Below are 23,026 nucleotides of genomic sequence, written 5' to 3'. Positions count from 1 at the left end.
GGTGACCTTCCCCCAACACCTGCCAACACTTTTGCATCAGGGTTCACAAGCTTCAAGCTACGACTCTGATAGAGCAAATGTTCTTCTTAGTAATCAGGGCAAAAGCAATATTAACCGGTTGATATTCGATCGATGATGTCAGACCTACAGCCACACCCCACTACAGTTGTAAACACACACTAGGTGAACACTAACTCCTTCAGCGCCCCCTGTGGTTAACTCCCAAACTGCAACTGTCATTTTCATAATAAACAATGCAATTTAAATGCATTTTTTGCTGTGAAAATGACAATGGTCCCAAAAATGTGTCAAAATTGTCCGAAGTGTCCGCCATAATGTCGCAGTCACGAAAAAAAAACGCTGATCGCCGCCATTAGTAGTAAAAAAAAAAAAAAAATAATAAAACTATCCCCTACTTTGTAAACGCTATAAACTTTGCGCAAACCAATCGATAAACGCTTATTGCGATTTTTTTTTTACCAAAAATAGGTAGAAGAATACGTATCGGCCTAAACTGAGGGACATTTTTTTAATATATGTTTTTGGGGGATATTTATTATAACAAAAATAAAAAAATATTGCATTTTTTTCAAAATTGTTTCTCCATTTTTGTTTATAGCGCAAAAAATAAAAACCGCAGAGGTGATCAAATACCACCAAAAGAAAGCTCTATTTGTGGGACAAAAAGGACGTCAATTTTGTTTTTGAGCCACGTCGCACGACCGCGCAATTGTCTGTTAAAGCGAAGCAGTGCCGAATCGCAAAACCTGGCCTGGGCATTTAGCTGCCCAAAGGTCCGGGGCTTAAGTGGTTAAACCCAAAAACAAAAATTTCATATATTGCAGCTTAGGAAGCCTCAAATGTGATGGCTGCATTCGTTTTCTTTTTTAGGCTTTTTTTCCCCCATTTACTTTCACCCGGTGATCCAGCCAGTAACCCACTTCCTATCTGGATGGAGGGGCAAAGTGGACACCCTTGGACAGAAACATTGTCAATCTTGGGGGGAGAGTAGTATTGGATGCACCATAAGATCTAGATCGATTTTGCCAACTAATTAAAGCTCCAGCTAACTTTTTTTAGCAGTCGTCACACGGCAACATTTGTTTTTTCCTTTTGGGATAGATGTTTTGCACAAATGAATAAATACCCCTGTAAGTGGTAAATGGTTTGTCCCAAACTTAACTTGCCACTTTTGCTGGACAGCTTGGTCTGTTAACCGGTTAATGACCGGCTCCTGTACATATACTTCGGCAGACTGTCACGGCTGGGTAGAGTAACGTATGTTTACGTTACATTACAATTCCTGCCTTTTCACATTAATCGGTGCCTTTTTATAGCATCGATCCCTGTAAAAATGACAATAGTCCCAAAAATGTGTCAAAAGTGTCCGATGTGTCTGCCATAAAGTCGAGGTCACGATAAAAATCGCAGATCACCACCATAACTAGTAAAACCCCTTCAGCCCTGCATAGTACACAGATCCCGCATTGTACACAGACCCCCGCATAGTACACAGACCCCCGCATAGTACACAGACACCCACATAGTACACAGACCCCCGAATTGTACACAGACCCCCGCATAGTACACAGATCCCCGCATTGTACACTGACCTCTTTCATTATAAAGCCCTCCTCCTCTGTACTCCCAGGAGACCCCCAGTCTGTATTTCCAGCATGCTCTGGAGTATAGAGGGCATCGCTGCCAGCTTTGTCACTCGATGTTGATTGGAGCTTCGGAATACCTCTCTTGGCGCCATGAACCCAGTCATGTGACTGCTCTCCTCTCATTCATTGACTGTCACATGACCGCTCTCCTCCTCCAATTAAAAGCTACACTCGAGGAGGGGGCGGAGCGGGAGGAGGAGAGCAGCCAGAACATGCGGCGTTGGTGAAGGGATTTGGGGGCTTAGATTTACATCGATAGTGGCACTGGACGAGCGGTGTGTGGGAGGGGGCTGGCAGTTGTGTTTTTTGGAGTTTGGAGTGTGCTGTCCCAGGGCCAGAAGAGGAGGGGCGGCTGGCCTGATTCCCTCCCAATGGGTGGCACCCGGGGAGGACTGTCTGATCCCCGCCCCCTGTTGGTAAAAAAACTGATATTGGCGTAAAACACGCATGCATGTTTTACCCTCTGTTTTCAGGGTAAAAAAGTGCGTGTTATACGCCGATAAATACAGTAATTTGTAAGCTGCAGTATACTATAATACATTTTTGTTTTTTAAATAAATAAATAATTAATTATTGTTAATTATAGGCGTTTTGTAATTTTTTTTGTTTATTTTTTTTGTTAACAAAAAACAAAAATACAAAACATGCATGTAGTAAAACAAAAAGCAGGCAGACTTTATGGACCACTTGGTCTTTTTTCTGCCATCACTTTTCTATGTATTGTTTGAAGCTCTATGACCTTCAGTCCTGCAAGTATATGCAATCATATGATTGGAAATTCAAAGTTTAATATTGCTTCATCTTATTCACTAAGATGCATTACTCGTTCAGTAAATCAACCCAAATATGCTTGCTATTTTATTTTAAAATTGAATATTATGTACTTATGAACAATGAGCAGATTAGATTCATGTTTGGGACCCTTCTGTGCAGGATGCTGGAAAAAAAATAATTTACCATACGCCATAGTACTAAGATTTAAGTGTTGATTGACAGAAGCATGCTTGTAATCCAAAGCACTTGTATATCAAAGCAACTTTTCCCATAAGAAATAATGGTAACTCAAATGATTTGTTCCACAACCATTTATTCATAAGTCCTTCAGTTTATAGTCCATATAAAAAGATTATAGCTATTTGATAAGTTGTGTGACCATAAAATGTCCATCCACAAATTGCAGACTCCCCAAGGGGATTGGATGCAAAATACAGCAGGAGCTACAGAGTATAAAAGAGAAGAGATGCGCCTCTAAGTGTAGCAATATGTTTACATTTAATGAAGGTACAACATTTAGCAACTCACATGGTTGATGATTAAAAAGAGGCACATCTAAGTATGCGGGCATCTGGGGTAAAGCTGTCCACATAGACCATCTTCACCGCCGGCTCTCACCGCTATCAATCTGCAATCGTGACCGGGAAGACTGGAGTAGAGCGATCTGAAAGCGAGGCTTGAACTGCTCGTGGAAGGGACGACATCAATGGCGGTGAGGAGAATGGTCTATGTGGACAGCTTTACCCCGAATGCCTGCATACTTAGATGTGCCTGTTTTAATCATCAACCATGTGAGTTTCTAAATGTTGTACCTTCATTAAATGTAACCATATTACTACACTTAGAGGCACCTCTCTCATATTTTATACTCAGTTGTGACATGACGCTACTCTTATATCAAGACATTGCTTGTATATCAAGTCAAAATGAATAAAACAATTAGCTTGTCTTGCAAAACGCTCTCAAACCAAGTTACTCTCAAACCAAGGTTTTACTATGTGTGTGTATATATATATATATATATATATATATATATATATATATATATATATATATATATATATATGGGGTTTATTTACTATCGCTGTAAAGTGCAAAATCAGGCTCAATTCTGCATAGAAACCATTGAGCTTCCAGGTTTTATTACCAGGCTTAATTGAACAAGCTGGGGTTAGAAGCTCATTGGTTTCTGTGCAGCAGTAAACCTGATTTTGCACTTTCCAGTGATAGTAAATAAACCCCATTGTGTACTTAAAAGTGGGGTATGCCTGTATGTATGTATGTATATATATATATATATATATATATATATATATATATATATATATATATATATATATATATATATATATATATATATATATATATATATACATATATATACACACACACACACGTATAGCCAAAACCTTTTTTAATTTTTGGATAGAACAGGAGAGGCTTAAATCCATTATCTGATTTTTTTTGCTATCTGTGTCCTGCTGGGGAGACTTCCTATCACCTCCTGTCTTGAAGGCACTGCAGTAATAAATAGGAAATCTCCATAAAATGAGGTGAAATCCAATCTAAAGGGGCCATACATACTATACAATTTTCTTTAGATTTTTTTCCTTTAGATTTACCAAAACCATATAATATGAGGTCAAACCTTAACAGTTTCAATTTGTATGCAATTAGGCTAGCCCTTGCACTACAAAGTTTTGGTGAATGTCTAAAGGAAATCAAACAAAAGTTGTATAGTGTGAATCCAGCTTTAGACAGTTGTCAGCAGAACATTTGTCCCCATCAAAAGATTTCTCCTCAACTTTTGCTCATATTACAATTCATTTATCTCTCATTTTGGTCTGATCTAAATAGTTGTATATAATTTATTTTCAAAAAGTGTTTCCCAGTGCTAAACTTTTCCTCCAATTTCTAAATTGCTGCATTTCGTACATTTCAAAAGCCAATATAAAGGAATAGTAGCTGTGTATACTTATACTTTAAGGGAGCGTGGCAGGGTTGTGTCCTATGCCAACAATCTTTTGGTCATGGGTGTCCCTCGTTCTCATCTTAAAAAAGTTGGGAGGCATGCAGGTGCCATGTTTGAGAGATGGATTGCATAGCATGCAAAAAATAGTAATGGTGTATTTGAAGTAGAAGCCTAAGGCCCCGTACACACGTCCGAGGAACTCGACGGGCAAAACGAGCCAAAATTTCCCATTGAACAACGAGGAAATAGAGAACATGTTCTCTATTTCCTCACCGAGATCCTCGTCGGCTTCCTCGGCCGAAAGTGTAGACACGGCCGGGTTTCTCGGCCGTGTGTACGGGGCCTTAGTATGTGGATTATTTTCTAGATTACGTAGCAATGCCACATGCTCAGGTGTAGTATAATCAAAAGCACCTTGGGTGCTAATAAGCCACTGCCATACTTTAGTTCTTTATAAACCTGCCTGTTTTGCTTTTGATTTGCATGTCAGTTATGCACAATTTTGTAGCCTATTCAGTACATCTACCGTATTTATCGCAGTATAACGCGCTCCCGCGTATACCGCGCACCCCTAAAGTGACCCCGAATCCTGTGGAAAAAAAGTTTTTTGTACTTACAGTTTTGGTGTCTTGCGCGGCGTCCATCGGTGGCCTCGTCGGGTCCGGCGTCCTTCTGCGGCTTCGGGTGTACTCTTCGGCGGGTCCGGCGTCCTTCTGCGGCTTCGAGTATCCTTCTGCGGCTTCGGGTATCCTTCTGCGGCTTCGGGTGTCCTTCTGCGGCGGGTCCGGTGTCCTCTTCGGCGGGTCCGGTGTCCTTCTGCGGCGTCCTCGCGGCATCCTCGCTCGTTTCCCGCGCCAAGTTTTGAATACTGCGCCGACATATACCGAGCGCAGTACACTCCGGTATAGTCTGGCAGTCTCGGCAACTTCCGCGCTCACGTCCTGGACGTACAGGATGTCAGCACGGGTAGCCGAGCATTGCCGACAATACACGAGTGTACTGCGCTCTGACACTCGTGTATTGTCGGCAATGCTCGGCTACCCGCGCTGACGTCCTGTACGTCCAGGACGTGAGCGCGGAAGTTGCCGAGAATGCCCAACTATACCCGAGTGTACTGCGCTCGGTATATGTCGGCGCAGTATTCAAAACTCGGCGCGGGAAAGCGGGTATCGGCGTATACCGCACACCCACGATTTTGCCCTGATTTTCAGGGCAAAAAAGTGCGCGGTATACGCCGATAAATACGGTATTTGTACAGGCAAAATAGAAAAAATTGCATATTTTTAAAAATGGCCCATATTCCTGCTAGTGTACAAATCGCTATTGTGTCTACTGTATAACATTACTTTTTTTTTTTTATTTCTTTACTAGATTTTTTTTGTTTTAGACAAAAATTCAAACAACACAAATTCAGGCGGGGCCGGGCTGCCACTACCGGCCCCACACATTCAAAATGAGTACAGTCTAAAATTAATACCACCCATCCCCCCCCCTAAAAGAAATCCCACCCCCGCCCACCCAACCCCTAATCTCTCCAAATGCCAGTCTTTTGTTCCGACCCTCTCGGGTTTCGTAAGGAGATGGAAGGATTGGTTGATGTACAGGCAATCGCTGAGATACTGTATAACATTACTAACCAGGAAACATTCAAAAGTGAGAGCAGCCCATTTCTAAAAAAACATAACATATACATATACAGTATATATATATATATATATATATATATATATATATATATATATATATATATATATATATATATACCTGTATAAAGATATATATATGTATTATTATTATTATTATTATTTATTTATTTTTGACTTTTAATAAATCATTGAATTACAGCTTTTAAGCATTCATTTGGATTTCAGATTAGACATTTTAGAGATTAGACTAAGATTATCTTTGTTTAAACAGCCGCTTGTCTTTCTCATGACCGATTTTGTAGTGTCTTCAGACATTGCAGTCGTCTTTTCACAAATCCCTTAAAACGTTTCAAATTGGCTACAGAAAGTACATGCCTGGTATTCAGATTCAGTGATATTTTTATTGCTTATTAATGAAAGTTTCCATCTTTCCCTCTTGTTCTTCTTTGCTCAATTTCCTTAGCTCCTGACGGACTGTTTGTATTAACACCTTTCTTTCATTTTTTATTAAAGAGCGCTTCTTCCTCCAGCATAAATTAATTTACATGCTGGTATTAAATAAATGCTCATTAGGACCTGCAGTATTATGAGCCATTCTCTATTCATGAGAGATAAATTTACCAGAAAAAATTCAGTCTTAATTCACAGAGATAGTAATCAAATTGTTGAGTTAACTACTTCAAATTTTTTAAATCACACAATATTTGCGCATTCATTTTTAAGAAGCAAAATATCAGCAATTGAAATTGTAAAGGAGAAGTTGGGCCAAAGCTCTTTTGGTCCTACTTCTCCCAGAGATCATTGGACTGCACTTCGTTCTGCACTCCTGTGACCTGTATTCAGCTGAATATAGGGTAAAGCCTGCTGCTGGCTGACATCACTCATCTGGTTTCAGGCTCTGGAGAGATCCAAACTTAAATTTTGGGATCCACCCAGAGCTGATGAGAGCCTGAGCCAGCCCATCCTGCTCACTTTACTGTCTGGCACTCCAGCACTGGAGGGGCAGAGCAGAGATCTAGTGACTGACAGTCACTGGTACTCCGTTTACTGAAGACTGAGAACTGAGCAATCAGAGGTTTTTGACAACTCAGTTCTCGGTGTAGAGGCAGTGGGGAACAAATGCAGCATCAGATCGATGCTGCATCCACCTATTTGAGTATGAATGCCGCACTTCTCTTTTAATGCATTTTATTGCACACAAACACAATATAATACTCACATTTTGGGCAAAATATATGATGATGTTATGGCAAGTATATTTATACCTAACATGTTATGCTTTGAACTAAATTATCCATAGGCAATGCTCTAAAAGCCTTTATAGTTGCCAGTTTAAAGTTATACAGGAGGTCTGGTCCTAGAATTATTGCTCTCACTCTGAGGTTTGTGATTCATGGTTCCATAACTGTTTACCTATGCATCCAGGACCTAGGTATGTGTATGCATTTGCACTTTTCATTCTTTTTCAATTTTAATATTTATTTTATTTACATTTATTTTTTATTTTCAACCGAAACTGTAAGTGACAAATGCATTTAATTTAAAACTGCACCCAGCAGTATTGTTTTAATATATCGAAGTCTAGAGCATTTATGGAGACAGATAGTTTTAATGGCATAATTGTACGGTTGTCACGTTGAATATTGGCTCAGAACCCCCTTCTTTCCTTAAACTCTATTTCTTCTGAAAGGCCCCTGGATAAAAAGCTTTTAGAAGGCTTTATATAAAATACTGAGTGTTTTTCTTTCATTATCCTCAAAAAAAGCAAGACCATATTTTTCAATTCACTTTTCAACATGTTTGCTCAAAATAGAAGCCTGTTAAGCACGGGATGAGAACAAATATATGACAAATGTTTTTCCTACTGTTGCAGACTTTTCTTTATAATTCAGTGGTTAACCTCTGTTCGTGACATCCAACCAATACATCCAAAAATAGTGAGTCCTCAAGCTGAATGGGACCCTTTACAAGCACATATTAAGTTGTAGGTCCTGAGGGTGGGGGACTTTTTAAAGTTTTACAAATATAACAACCACATTTTATAAAAATAAGCCATGATTTCCACAGGGCTCTTTTTGTTAAACAGTCTCCCCAAGTTGGACATCGTGGTGGAATGTACGCGTCCATTTGAAACTCAACACTTTTTTAAAAAGGTGGCTTCCAGTCCATTGCTGGGATTTATTAACCTGGCTTGTCCAAGAACCTTCCATATAAGAATAAAATGCCTTCTTTTTTGAAAATTTGAAGATGCTAAGCAAACCAATATAAGTTATAGATATTACTAAAGTACTAGCTCATTTAAAAAAAAGAACCCACTAAAAAAAAATACATCAATGCTCTGTATTAATGTGTGTATATTGAATGATTCATACCTATTGAATTATTTGTCCTGAAGACCCCCTATGGAAATAGGACGACTTTGTATTCAGTTCTGCTTAAATTTGTGCCCAGGGCTTTTTTTTAGCTAGAACTTGGTGAAACTCAGTTCCACTACCTCTGACTCAAGCCCTCTGCTCCCTGCTCACCACTATTACTTCTACAGATCGGTTCTCCTGAGCAGATCCCACTGAGTGCAGGACATGGGCAAGAGAGATGCAGATGTTCAGGGTGCAGTGTAGTCATGGGTGGGAGGGGTCGCATGGTAGGTTGCACCCTCTGTGATCTCCTTTATCTTCCCTGGTGACCGGATGCTGATGCTCCCCCTGGATAGTCTCCCTGTAAGAGTGAGAGGTGGAGCCACCTACAGTACGTGGGGAGGTACTAGAGCTTACTGGGTGCTTTAGCTTAATACAGCAACTGAACTCTGTGTGTAATGCAGCTCTGAACTCTGCAATCTTTACCTAGCCCCCCCCTTAACTCCGCACACTGTGCATAGCACACCCGTGACCTCTGCACTCTGTATTTAGTGTACCCTTGAACTCTGTGCGTAGTGCACTCCTGAACTCTGCACTCTCTGTGTAGCACACTCTTAAACTCTTCACTCTGTACAGTATGTAGTTTACCCTTGAACTCTGCGCTCTGTATGTAGTGTACTCCTGAACTCTGCACTCTGTATATAGTGTACCCTTAATCTTTGCACTCTATATGTAGTTTACCCTTGAAATCTGCACTCTGTATGTAGTGTACTCCTGAACTCTGCACTCTGTGTGTAATACACCCCTGAATTCTGCACTCTGGGTGTAATACACCCCTGGTATTTAATGCCTCTTTAAAACCCACTGTTAGTGAAATTTTGTCTCGCCTATTATTTGATGCCGCTTGGCAAGTGTGAATGTTGGGGGTAGGAGAATTGTTTTTGGGGAGGAAATGGTTGATTCCCTGCACCTATTCATGTTTGTGCCACCTCCTCATGCTGCTCTGCCAGTGTATTTCTTTCATTGATGGCTCAGTGGTTTCATATACACCCTATGAGACCTTCGAGTCACTGTACAATATACAGTATATACTGTATATACATATATAGATTATCAATTAACAACCTAGTGCATATGCAGTATGCTTTAAAAAATGATGCAATATGTAGTATGTCCCACAAGTATATGTCACACAGTTTTTTAGGAACCTGGGAGGTTGGTTGTTCCAAATATCTAGGAGACCTAACCACAGTTGTGTGGATTCAGGTTGTCTCAGTTGCATCTGTCTCTTCATGTAATCCCAGACAGGCTCAGTGATGTAGAGATCAGGGGTCTGTAGAGGCCATGCCAACTCTTTTCAAGACACCTTGCTTTTCTTTTCACTGAAGATAGTTATTTATCATTTTGAATGTATGTTTGTGATCATTGTCCTGCTACTGAGTGAATTTGGAACTCATCAGAGTCCTACCCAATAACTCAAATTTAAACTCATCAGTCCAGAGAACCTTCTGATGTTTTTACTGCACACTAGTTCAGAGTTTTTGCACATAGTCTTCCATGAAGATCACTTCTGATCAGATGTCTCTGGACTGGAAATGGGTGCACCAGGCTCCCACTGGTAGAAGCCAAGTCTGAGCTGATAGTGCTGCTAAACATCTTCCCATTGTAAGGGAAGTAAGCGTGTTGTGTCTTTGATCTGCTGCACTGGTTTCTTGGCCAACTACTGAGATTTTGGTCCCGGCATTGCCTGCTTCTTTGTGCTTCCTCAAAAGAGCTTGGACAGCACACATGGAAACATCACTCTTCCTTGAAATTTCTGTCTGTAAGAGACCTTGTTGATACAGTAAGACTGCCCTGTTTCTTGTTGCTGGGCTCAGTCTTGCCATTATGTAAGATATTTTACACTGAACTGTTTTCAGCGTCCTCAGCCTGTTAGTAGAGCATGGCTTTCCTCACCCAATTTCACTCCTTCTACACAGCTGATTCAGTTTCATTTAATGACTGCATTTTTTCTACATGTTGCCTTGTTGATAATAAGAACATGTTTGGTTTAATCTTGTCCATGCACTGGACTATATGCCTGCAAAATCCTTATTGGTGTGCAAGTGTACCTGGTAGAATTGATGCTGTTTTAAAGCCCATTCACACCTCCGCGACAAAACGCCCGACGCCGGACGCTCGTGACGCTGGAGGGGAGAATTCCCATTGCTGTCTATGGAGATGGTTCACATCTCATAGACGCCGTACGCCTGCCGCCCGAAAAAAAGGCCCTGACCCTTTTTTTCAGGCGGCATTGGCGTTCGGCCATACAAAGCAATGGGAAGGCTTTGTTAAAAAAAAATAAAAGTTACACACTCGCGGCAAAATACGCTGCGTACGCTGTTTGAAGTTACCCTCACATTACTGTATTTTCTGCCTAAAAATGTTTGTTAGTATTGTACAGTGCCTTAAAAAAGTATTCATACCCCATTGAAATTTTCCACATTTTGTCATGTTACAACATAAAACGTAAATCTATGTTATTGGGATTTTATGTAATAGACTAACACAACGTGGCACATAATTGTGAAGTGGAAGGAAATGATACATGGTTTTCCAAATATACCCATAAATAAATATGTGAAAAGTGTGGCATGCGTTTGTATTTGTATTCCGCCCCCCTGAGTCAATACTTTGTAGAACCACCTTTCGCTGCAATTACAGCTGCAAGTCTCTACCAGCTTTACACATTTAGTGAGTGACATTTTTGCCCATGACCGGTGTAGATAAAATGTCCCACCTTGTTTTGTGTCTGCCCGACCATGAGTACTTACCACCCCCCTTGCTATTAACTAAATGAATGAGACCACACATAGAAGCCATGTGGGGGACACAGTAAACATGTGGAAGAAGGTGCTCTGGTCAGTTTGTAGACCACTGATCTAAACCATTCCATTGTACCTCTGGCTGTATGTTTAGGGTTGTTGTCCTGCTGGAAGGTAAACCTCCACCCCAGTTTTAAGTCTTTTGCAGACTCTTAACAGGTTTTCCTCTGAGATTGCCCTGTATTTGGCTCCATTCATACAAATGGCCTTAGCAGCCTTTTTAATTACATAAACAACTTATCAGCCAGTTGATCTTATGACGGCACCCAGAATTCCAACTTGTTCCACTTGTAACACTGCGGGAACTTTTACCACACCAGGCCTCCAGCCGTGACATACCAGGTCGGAGACAACCCACACCTGCAGTGCAACCATTACCGTATTCCAGCTAACCTTAGTAACTGGAATATACCAGAGGGGAACATACCACCGATGAGCCCCCCACACTTCCATCTCAATCGTATTTTCTTCCACCGTCAAAAGACCAACCACCGCCACACTATCGGCTGCCATGACGTTCTTTGCTCATATTGCACCTGCAAAGAGATAAAGCAAACAAAACAAAACACAAGGAGGGTGGGTGGTAAATTGCCTGCTTGTCACCTGTCCCTTCTCTGCTGTTCAGGAGACCCCAGCTATACCATAACTAACTACCACAAACCCCTCCTCATGCTGTTGCTCCAACCAATCCACCTCTACCCCATTCTCCACCTACAATCCTTAACACCATAGTTGTTTCCCCTTCTCACACTGTCATGCTAGCCCTGCACTATCCTTCATTTTATTTTTTCTTGCTCCGGGCCTTACTTTTTTCTTTGCAAAATAGCTTAAGTTCTGTCAGATTGGATGGAGAGCATCTGTGAACAGCAACTTTCAAGTTTTGCCACAGATTCTCAATTGGATTTAGGTCTGGACTTTGACTGGGCCATTCTAACACATGAATATGCTTTGATCTAAACCATTCCATTGTAGCTCTGGCTGTATGTTTAGGGTTGTTGTCCTGCTGGAAGGTAAACCTTCACCCCGTCTCAAGTCTTTTGCAGACTCTAACAGGTTTTCTTCTGAGATTGCCCTGTATTTGGCTCTATTCATCTTCCCATCAACTCTGACCAGCTTCCCAGTCTCTGCTGTCACCACTATGTTTCACAGTGGGTATGGTGTGTTTAGGGTGATGTGCAGTGTTAGTTTTCCGCCACAAATAGCGTTTTTCTTTTAGGCCAAAAAGTTAAATTTTGGTCTCATTTGACCAGAGTACCTTCTTCCACATGTTTACTGTGTCCCCCACATGGCTTCTTGCAAAATACTAACGGGACATCTTATGGCTTTCTTTAAAGAATAGCTTTCTTCTTGCCACTCTTCCATAAAGGCCAGTTTTTTTCAGAGTGCACGACTAATAGTTGTCCTGTGGTTACCATGGGCCCCTTGGATGCTTCTCTGATTAATGATCTCTTTGCCCGGCCTGTCAGTTTAGGTGGACGGCCATGTCTTGGTAGGTTTCCAGTTGTGTCATACTCTTTCCATTTTCGGATGATGGATTGAACAGTGCTCCGTGAGATGTTCAAAGCTTGGGATATATTTTTATAACTTGCTTTAAAATTCTCCACAACTTTATCTCTGACCTGTTTGGTGTGTTCCTTGACCTTCGCGATGCTGTTTGTTAACAAACCCCTGAGGGCTTGGCAGAAGTTTCAATTTTTAAGTCTGTCGTCAATGTGCCCTTAATTCTCTTAGGACACCAGAGTTTATGCTCATACCCTTCCTCTTTTATTGCCCAATCATTTACTATTTGAAAAAAAGAGAAGGGAGAGTCTCTGACAGCCTGACATAGAATGCATTAAGATAAAAACCTTCTGACTTTACAACCACTTTAATTCTTCCAATTGCACTATACAGCCAAATAATGCTGAAATATTATACTAGTTGTTATTTCAGCATGTTGAATAATTAGATACATACATCTGTATTCTGATTACTGAGGACCTCTTTCAGGGAATTATACTTTTTTTTATCTAAAGTCAAACCAGCATTCTACCTAGTATTACTCTTCCCTCTGTTACATATTCATATTTCCATCATCTTATTAAAATGTTATGCTTCGAAAACCCTGTCTCTCATCAGGTGGACATGAGATTTTCCAGTGTTTTGGAACTAGAGGGTATAGGGCTGGGCTGTAACCAGCTTGCCACTTTTGTAGACTTTTTTTTTATACCTCTGTGAACTTAACCACTTCCCGACCTCCTCATGTACATTTACGTCGGCAGAATGGCACGGACAGGCACAATCACTTACCTGTACGTCCTCTGCTAGACGTGGGTGGGGTACATGCGGAGGTCGGGTCCGCTCGGGGAGCGATCCGGGACGACGGCGCGGCTATTTGTTTATAGCCGCTCCGTCGCGATCGCTCCCCGGAGCTGAAGAACGGGGAGAGCCGTGTGTAAACACGGCTTCCCCGTGCTTCACTGTGTCGGCGCATCGATCGCGTCATCCCCTTTATAGGGGAGACACGATCAATGACGTCATTCCTACAGCCACACACCCCTACACTAGTAAACACATACACAGTGATCCCTAACTCCTACAGCGCCCCCTGTGTTTAACTCCCAAACTGCAACTGTCATTTTCACAATAAACAATGCAATTTAAATGCATTTTTTGCTGTGAAAATGACAATTGTCCCAAAAATGTGTCAAAATTGTCCGAAGTGTCCGCCATAATGTCGCAGTCACGAAAAAAAACGCTGATCGCCGCCATTAGTAGTAAAAAAAAATAATAAATAAAAATGCAAAAAAACTATCCCCTATTTTGTAAACGCGATAAACGATTATTGCGTTTTTTTTTACCAAAAATAGGTAGAAGAATACGTATCGGCCTAAACTGAGGAAAAAAAAAATGTTATGTTTTTGGGGGATATTTATTACAGCAAAAAGTAAAAAATATTGCATTTTTTTCAAAATTGTCGCTCTATTTTTGTTTATAGCGCAAAAAATAAAAACCGCAGAGGTGAACAAATACCACCAAAAGAAAGCTCTATTTGTGGGGAAAAAAAGACGCCAATTTTGTTTGGGAGCCACGTCGCACGACCGCGCAATTGTCTGTTAAAGCGACGCAGTCCCGAACTGTAAAAACCCCTTGGGTCTTTAGGCAGCATTTTGGTCCGGGGCTTAAGTGGTTAAATGTATAGATTTTACAACCAAAAACAATGCCAACCATTTTTTATGCATTGTGTGCTTTGTTGTTTCCATACTGAGTTTCCAAATGTCAAAAGACTACAATCTTTATTATGCTTTCCATAGATTTCCTTGCATTACTGTGTTGCTGATCTGAAGGTCGTAAAACTGTTAGAATGTTGATTCAATTACTATTTTGTTAAAAACGGTTTGTCCTTCACCCAAAACTAGGCTAACCCCACTATTAATGAGTTTAATTCTAAATTCCTTTCAAAGCTTTTGCTGAAAACCCAAGAGACTACAGGGTTAAACATCAGCTGATTCAACTGGGAGGAATCGGAGCACATATGATTTCTTCACAGGACAAAATACCAAAATACAGCCAGCACGCCAATAAAAACACATTGTGATGCTTCAAATACCACTTGGATTAGTGCACAGATTGGCAAGTGAAATGCATTTCCCTTCAAACCCCAGTTTTATGTTTTTTTTTTAAGCTTTTAAGGAAATCTTTGTACAATGCAAGTGTCTCGGTGAAAATATGCATTCAAGGAATGGACATTTGACTTTTTGACAAATAGGTTAACCATTGTTTTTTGCAATTGTCACTGAAATATTGGAAATTACATTTTCTGTCATTTAGATTGTAATACAATAACCAAATTTTTGACATTGTTTAACCACTTACGTCGGCAGAATCGCACGGCTGGGCACAATCATGTACCTGTACGTGATTGTTAAATGCCCAGCCGTTGGTTTGCGGGCGCATGCCTGTGACCCGGTCCGAAGCTCCGTTGCCGCGGCCGCGGGACCCGCGGACCCGATCGCCGCCGGAGTCCTGCGATCGGTCCCCGGAGCTGAATAACGGGGAGAGGTGTGTGTAAACACAGCTTCCCCGTTCTTCACAGTGGCGCTGTCATTGATCGTCTGTTCCCTGATATAGGGAAAGGCGATCAATGACGTCACACGTCCAGCCCTGCCCACCTACAGTTAGAAAAACATATGAGGCTACACTTAACCCCTTCAGTGCCCCCTAGTGGTTAACTCCCAAACTGCAATTGTCATTTTCACAGTAATTAATGCATTTTTATAGCATTTTTTGCTGTGAAAATGACAATGATCCCAAAAATGTGTCAAAATTGTCCGATGTGTCCGCCATATTGTCACAGTCACGAAAAAAATCGCTGATCGCCGCCATTAGTAGTAAAACATTTTCTTTTATAAAAATGAAATAAAACTATCCCCTATTTTGTAAACGCTATAAATTTTGCACAAACCAATCGATAAACGCTTATTGCGATTTTTTTTACCAAAAATAGGTAGAATAATACGTATCGGCCTAAACTGAGGAAAAAAATGTTTTTTTATATATTTTGTGGGGATATTTATTACAGCAAAAAGTAAAAAATATTGAATTTTTTTCAAAATTGTCGCTCTATTTTTGTTTATAGCGCAAAAAATAAAAGAGGTGATCAAATACCACCAAAAGAAAGCTCTATTTGTGGGAAAAAAAGGACGCCAATTTTGTTTGGGAGCCACGTCGCACGACCGCGCAATTGTCAGTTAAAGCGACGCAGTGCCAAATCGCAAAAAGGGGCCTGGTCCTTCACCTGCATTTTGGTCCGGGTCTTAAGTGGTTAATTACATTTTGTGTTTATTTATTAAGAATTTAGTAAGACAATTTAGTTTTCTTTTTCTCATGGTAGATGTATATATCACTTCATAAAGTGGACATACAAGTATGTGGAGGTCCAGCTTTAAAAAAATAAAAAATAAAAGTCAGTAGCTACAAACACTGTAGCTGCTGACATTTAATAATAACACTAACCTGTCCAGGTTGCCTGTGATGTCGGCCGCCCAAGGCCGATCCATCTATCGTGGCAGGTCCCGGCCCTGCCATCCTCACTAAGGGAAACAGACAGTGGAGCCTTGCAGCTTCACTGCCTGTTTCCTACTGCGCATGCGCAAGTCGCACGGCGCTTTGTGAATGAGCGGGTGACTTCTGGGAGACACACAGTTCCCAGAAGTCAGCGCTCCCCATTCCCCAGGAAACAACGCGAGGAGTACGAGACCGAGGAGCACCACGGACAAGGAAGGGGCAGATTAGGAAGATCTGCCTAGTAACAGCAATTTTTTCGAGCCATTTTGGCTATTTTTTTTTGTTAGGGTCGACCTCGAAAAGTAACTAGAGTATTTATTTTTTTATTCTTGCTACCATTATTGGACGTTGTCTTTTTGATAACACCCCAAAATTGGGGAAACACACTTCCCATTTTATGATTCTGCTAATCTGCAACTGAATTATTCTCCTTTGAGAAATGCCATTGTACTACTAGACCAGGGATCACCAAACTTTCTAAAGAAAGGGCCAATTTGCTATCCTTCAGACTTTAGGGGTGCTGGACTGTGCACAGTGGGAGTAAACAATGCTTGATCTTTGGTAATAGGGGGGAGAAATAGTTGTTGTTTTTGGGAGGACTAGTGCCCTATTTTTGTTGTCCGTGGAAGGAATTATGCCCCATTGTTGGTGTCAGTGGCAGGAATTAGGCCAAATTATTGGTGTCAGTTGCAGGAATAGTGCCCCATTGTTGGTGTCAGTGGAAGGAATAGTGCTCCATTGTTGGTGTCAGTGGAATGAATAGTGCCCCATTGTTGGTGTCAGTGGCAGGAATTATGTCCCATTGTTGGTGTCAGTGGAAGAAATAGTTCCCCATTGTTGGTGTCAGTGGAAGGAATAGTGTCCTATTGTTGGTGTCAGTGGCAGGAATTATGCCTCAAGGCAAGCAAATGGCCACATCTGGCCCCAGGGGTGCAGTTTGGAGACCACCGTATGGAAACATCATCCATTGCCCATCTTATGCTGTCATTTATAAAGTTTAACTCCAGGTTTGCTGTCCCTTTTGCGAGTTTGTTTGAGCTGGAGTAGAGAAAAGTGAAGCCACCATCCAGGCTGTGCTATCTGGCAGAACTGTGTAAATCTCAGGACTGGTTAGAAACGATACGAATCCTCTAGCAAATAAAATAACATGTATTTCAATTAGAGTTCAGCTTTAAAGTGCACCTGTATGATTTACATTTTTCACAAGCTGTAAAGGAGCTTTAAAAAAGCCACCACTGTGCAGCTGCACATAGGGTAAGAAATCCATTCCCAAAGAGCACAACAAAGACTCTAAAGTTAGATTTCATTCAGTTTGCAACAGCTTGGAAACAATTGCAGTGTTTACATTAAGTCCGATTGACACGAATGATATCTGATCAGATGCATCCCCAGCTGAGATGGGTGAAAACTGTAAGGACAAACTTGTGAAAGAGACCTTAAATTGCTGGCAGGCCACCAAGATTCTGAAATAGAAGGTACTAGTAAATGGGCTTAGATTTCAGTGGCTGTAAATTCTAAAGATGAATTTCTCCACAAAGCATATAACTACAGAGGTAAATGAGGGCTTGTTCAGAATATGCAAATGCTTTAGTGTGTATAATTACAGAGGTATAAACAGAGGTTTACTTTAAGTTACCATCATACATATATTACACCTTCATATGTAAAATACATTGTATCATAGACTTTAACAGACTGGAGGATTGGGCTTATAGCCATAAATGTATTTTACACACTACAGCCTCCTATACTTCACGTAGATAAATGGATATTGGGTATCACGCTCCCATGTACCACTTAAATAGAATCTTGTTTAAAAAAACGTTTCTCATCGCATTTTGCCAATAATTAATGAAGCAAATTTGTGCTGTAATATAGCATATTTACATAAAAACAGCAATTATTGCTCAGAGTTTTTCAGCAAGTGTCTGCTTTGTGTCATGGCAAGCAATTTAGCCGAAACCATACATTTCATGAAATAGCTGTGAACAATAAATCATTAGTTTTGTGCTGTTCAGGCCAGTCTGGTTCTCGTCAGCTGGTGACTGCCTAGGAAGGATTTCTGAGTTCTCTCACGAGATGACTGGCCGCACCATGCACAATACAAGCAGTTCTGGGCACTGAGAGGAAGGCTTTGCTGCCTAAATAAACACTAACCACGACAATTAGGAATAATTAGACCACTTAATAATTTCCAACTAAATACATATACACGTACGCTGCATCTGTGCCTTTTCTGGATTATAAAGCACTCATCGGTGGGATTTACATGTGATTATATGATAATTATAATTGAAGTATACTTGTAACAATAGACAGAAGAAAACTGGTTTATGGGGTAGAAATGTGCTGGATTAAAATCTACGGCTGAATTGTTTTGCCTTTTTTTTATATAGTTAAAATGGAATTTCTAGAGTACCACCACCTTTAAAGTGCATGTCATGTGGCACTAAACTTTTGTATGGAGTGCAGAAGTCTTAGAACCCCTATTAACCTCCCTGGCGGTATGATTATTTCAGAAAAAAGGTGCTGAAAGCGGTACCATTATTTGCAAGGAAATTTGGCGTTTTATACTGTTGGTCTGTAATTCTTAGGAATAACTCACTTAAATCTGTCCAAACAAGAGTCTAGTAGGCATCCCGGGTATGACATTTTTTTTAAAAAAAAAATTATAAATTATAATATAATAAATAATTATAAATAATTATAACAAATAATAATATAATTATAATAAAAATTATTCAATAATGTAATCAACTCAAAATCACTGAAATTTGCAGAATTGTCGCTGTCATTACTTTTATTTTTTTATGACGAATTTCCCCACAAATCGCTATCGCACAATTCTGCAAGTGATTATAATTTATAATCGCTGTTTTCTAGCTGCTCTAAAACCATTTTTGACATAAAGGGACACTTTTGGTTGCTATGGACAATCTACAGTTTGCAGGCAGAAAGAACAGTTTTTATTATATAAAAGTACATGTAGGACACTGGGCAGACCACTAGGGACAAAGGGGGTGTGTATTTTTTACATACAGTACTGTAATCTATAAGATTACAGTATACTGTATGTAAGGTGTTTGTTTACCTTTTTTAATTTGGCGCCGTTCTAGGCCCCCGTGCGTCGTAACGTCGCAGGGAACGGAGATCGGCGGCACACAGAGGCACTGTGTGAATCGAGCGATGTCCCGCTTGCTCACACAGCACGGTGGCATCGCTGGATCCAGGGACAAGGTAAGTAAACCAAGCCTGTGGATTCTGCGAGGCAAGCCCGAGTCTGACTCAGGGGTTACCGATCGCAGCAGAAAAATTTAACCCTGAGTCAGACTCGGGAATACCGCCAGGGGGGTTAAAGTAAAATTAACTATTTTTATAGCTAAAACACTGAGGCTTCGTACACACGACCGAGAAACTCGACAGGATCCATCAAGAAACTTGGTGGCAGAGCTTTTTTGCAGAGGAAAGCGGTCGTGTGTATGCTTTTCATTGAGAAAACTGTCCTCATCGTGTTCCTCGTAGGGCTGGTTTTGGACGAGCAACTCGAGGGTGTGTATGCTAAGAAATCCGAATATAGTATGAGACGGAAGTAAAAGTAGCGTTTGTAATTAGTGTTGAGCAGAATATGCCATATTCGATTTCGCGATATATCTCGAATATATATTCGAATATTCGAGATATATTCGCTAAATTCGAATATTCGTGATATTTTATCGAAATTAAATGATTGCGATTTTTCGCTATTGCGAATGCGAAAATAATTGCGATTTTTTGATAACTGCGGTAGGAGCACTCTGATTGGCTCAGAATATTCGTGATATTTTATCGAAATATCGCAACATGCGAATGCGATATTTATTGCGCAATTTCGAGATATGCTGGAGGAGCGCTCTGATTGGCTCAGAATATTCGTGATATTTTACAATACAAAATAATTGCGAATATTCGGCAAATGCGGAAGGAGCACTCTGATTGGCTCAGAATATTCTTGATATTTTACAATACAAAATAATTGCGAATATTCGGCAAATGCGGAAGGAGCACTCTGATTGGCTCAGAATATTCTTGATATTTTACAATACAAAATAATTGCGAATATTCGGCAAATGCGGAAGGAGCACTCTGATTGGCTCAGAATATTCTTGATATTTTACAATAGAAAATAAAAAGTGTTTTGCATTGGTGGTGATTCTTTACTCTATCCATCTGTCACAGCCGTTTGTCAATCAAACACCTTGAAGATTGAACACGTTCATGCTGCATGCATTGGACTTTTTTTCACTTCACATATCAAAGACATTTTTATGAAAGATTATTTTTCTATTATTGGGACTATATTTCTTTATATATTTGTTTCACTGTGTATTTCACAAGTTATTTGCGCTTGCTTATTTTATAATTTGCCCACATGTCTTGTCACTAGACATATTTTTTATTCTTGTAGAGCGACTCCATTTTCTGTCTTGTATTAAATTATGTTGTATAACATTTTTGAGTTGCTGCTGTATTCTCCCCTTTTTTTAAGGTATGCGCAATTTTTTCCTTCTTACAAAAAAAAATAATATCAAACATACAAATATTCATAACATACACAAAGCCCCCCCCCCCTTTTGCATCAGAGACAATCAGAGTTCTCCTACCACAGTTATCGAAAATTCGCAATCATTTTCGCATTCGCAATAGCGAAAAATCGCATTTTTTTTTTTTTCAATTTGGCAACATAAAAGGATCGCCTCAGCTTAGCTACTCGGCCCAGGGTCTCTAATCATACCAGCAATGCTTTTAGACGTCGATAGGATGTGATCTGTTTTAAAAATCAAATTGAAAAAATGTGAATATTCGGAATTGCGAATATTCACCGCGAAATTCGAAATATATCGCGAATACTCGAATATGCCATATTCGACCCGAATATTCGCAATACGAATATTCGTGAGCAACACTATTTGTAATGGAGATAGCACATTTTTCACGCTGTAACAGACTGAAAAGTGCAAATCGCCTCTTACCAAACTTTTCATTAACACGCAGTAATATGAGATTAGCAAAAGCAGCCCCAAGGGTGGCGCAAGTGGAATCGAACTTCCCCTGCCATTGTATGTGTTGTACGTCACCGCGTTTGAGAACGAGGAGATTTTGTCTTGACCGCGTGTACGCAAAGCAAGCTTGTCGAGTTCCTCGACAAGCCTAACAAGGAACTCGTCGAGGAAAAATATGTGTCTTTTCCGACGAGTTTCTCGGTCGTGTGTACGAGGCCTGATATGTAGGCTTTTATGACCAAAGAGCCACTATGGTGTTATTTTTTGTATTTTATAATGAATAAGGTGAAGCTCTGCTGACTTCCATCATCAAACCATGTGCAAGAAAAATGCTTTTTTCTTTTTTCTTTTTTGCACATGATTGGGTCTTCTTTGCAAAGTGAGGTTTACCAAACACACTAAGCTAAGGGAAAATTCCCTTTAACATGAACAACCTATTTGCCTTTAGTAAATCAACCTCTGCATGTCTCTTTTGTCATAATTGCTTCTCCCTGCCTGTCAGCGTTTGTGTACTCTGAGCCACGCATACGCCGGGTGGGAGTTGTGAAATCCTGACCCAGTCGCTCAAAAGGCTTAAAGCTGTTGAACCCAGAAGAAGTCCCTGAGAAGATGAAAGCTTGGGTGCTACCTCCTAAGTAATCCCATCCCCCCCACCACTGCCGCTGATCCCATCAACCACCCGCATTGCCACTGATCACCCCCCCTCCCCCAGCATTGCCACTAATCCCATAAATCCTAGGAGGTATTGATGGGTTCCCTTACCTACCCAGTCCATGGTGTGCAGGCAGTGAGGACATGATGCGCTGTAACTTTTAGGAACCAATCAGTGAGCAGTAATGACGTGCACTAACCTCTTGCAACCAACCATTGAGCGGTAAGGATATGTAGTAACCTCAAGCAACCAATCAGTAATCATGTACAGTAACCTCTAGCAACTAATTAGTGAATGGTATGGATGTCCAGTAACCTCTAGCAACCAACCATTGAGCGGTAAGCATATGTAGTAACCTCATGCAACCAATCAGTAAGGCCCCGTACACACGTCCGAGGAACTCGACGGGCAAAACACATCGTTTTGCCCGTCAAGTTCCTTGTGAAGCCGCCGAGGATCTCGGCGAGCCGAAATTTGCCATTGAACAACGAGGAAATAGAGAACATGTTCTCTATTTCCTCGCCGAGGTCCTCGTCGGCTTCCTCGGCCGAAAGTGTACACACGGCCGGGTTTCTCGGCAGAATTCAGCTCTGAACCGAGTTTCTGGCTGAATTCTGCCGAGAAACTCGGTCGTGTTTACGGGGCCTATGCAGTAATAATGTGCAGTAGACTCTAGCAACCAGTTAGTGAGTGGTATGGATGTCCAGTAACCTCTAGCAGCCAATCAGTGAGCAGTATTGATGTACAGTAATCTCTAGCGAACAATCAACAAGCAGAAGTCATGTGCTGTAACCTCTAGCAGCCAGTCGGTGGGCGATAATGATATGCTCTATTGTGGGGATATGCAATTAGCGGACCTCCAGCTGTTGCAGAACTACACTTCCCATGAGGCATAGCAAGACTCTGACAGCCACAAGCATGACACCCAGAGTCAGAGGCATGATGGGACTTGTAGTTTTGCAACAGCTGGAGGTCCGCTAATTGCATATCCCTGCTCTATTGTGTATCCGAC

The 23,026-nt window shown here is 40.8% G+C and overlaps 1 protein-coding gene across 3 annotated transcripts in view; it reads left to right on the top strand.

Moving 5' to 3' along the window:
* The window catches only part of ADAMTSL3 (ADAMTS like 3), a 634,062-nt gene that overhangs the window by 354,689 nt on the left and 256,347 nt on the right, over positions 1–23,026 (top strand). The window lies entirely within an intron of this gene.

The sequence above is a fragment of the Rana temporaria genome, chromosome 3 (assembly GCF_905171775.1).
Source record: "Rana temporaria chromosome 3, aRanTem1.1, whole genome shotgun sequence".
Classification (NCBI taxonomy): Eukaryota; Metazoa; Chordata; class Amphibia; order Anura; family Ranidae; genus Rana; species Rana temporaria.
Note: the sequence above shows the minus strand (reverse complement) of the source record. Positions and strands in the feature narration are given on the sequence as shown.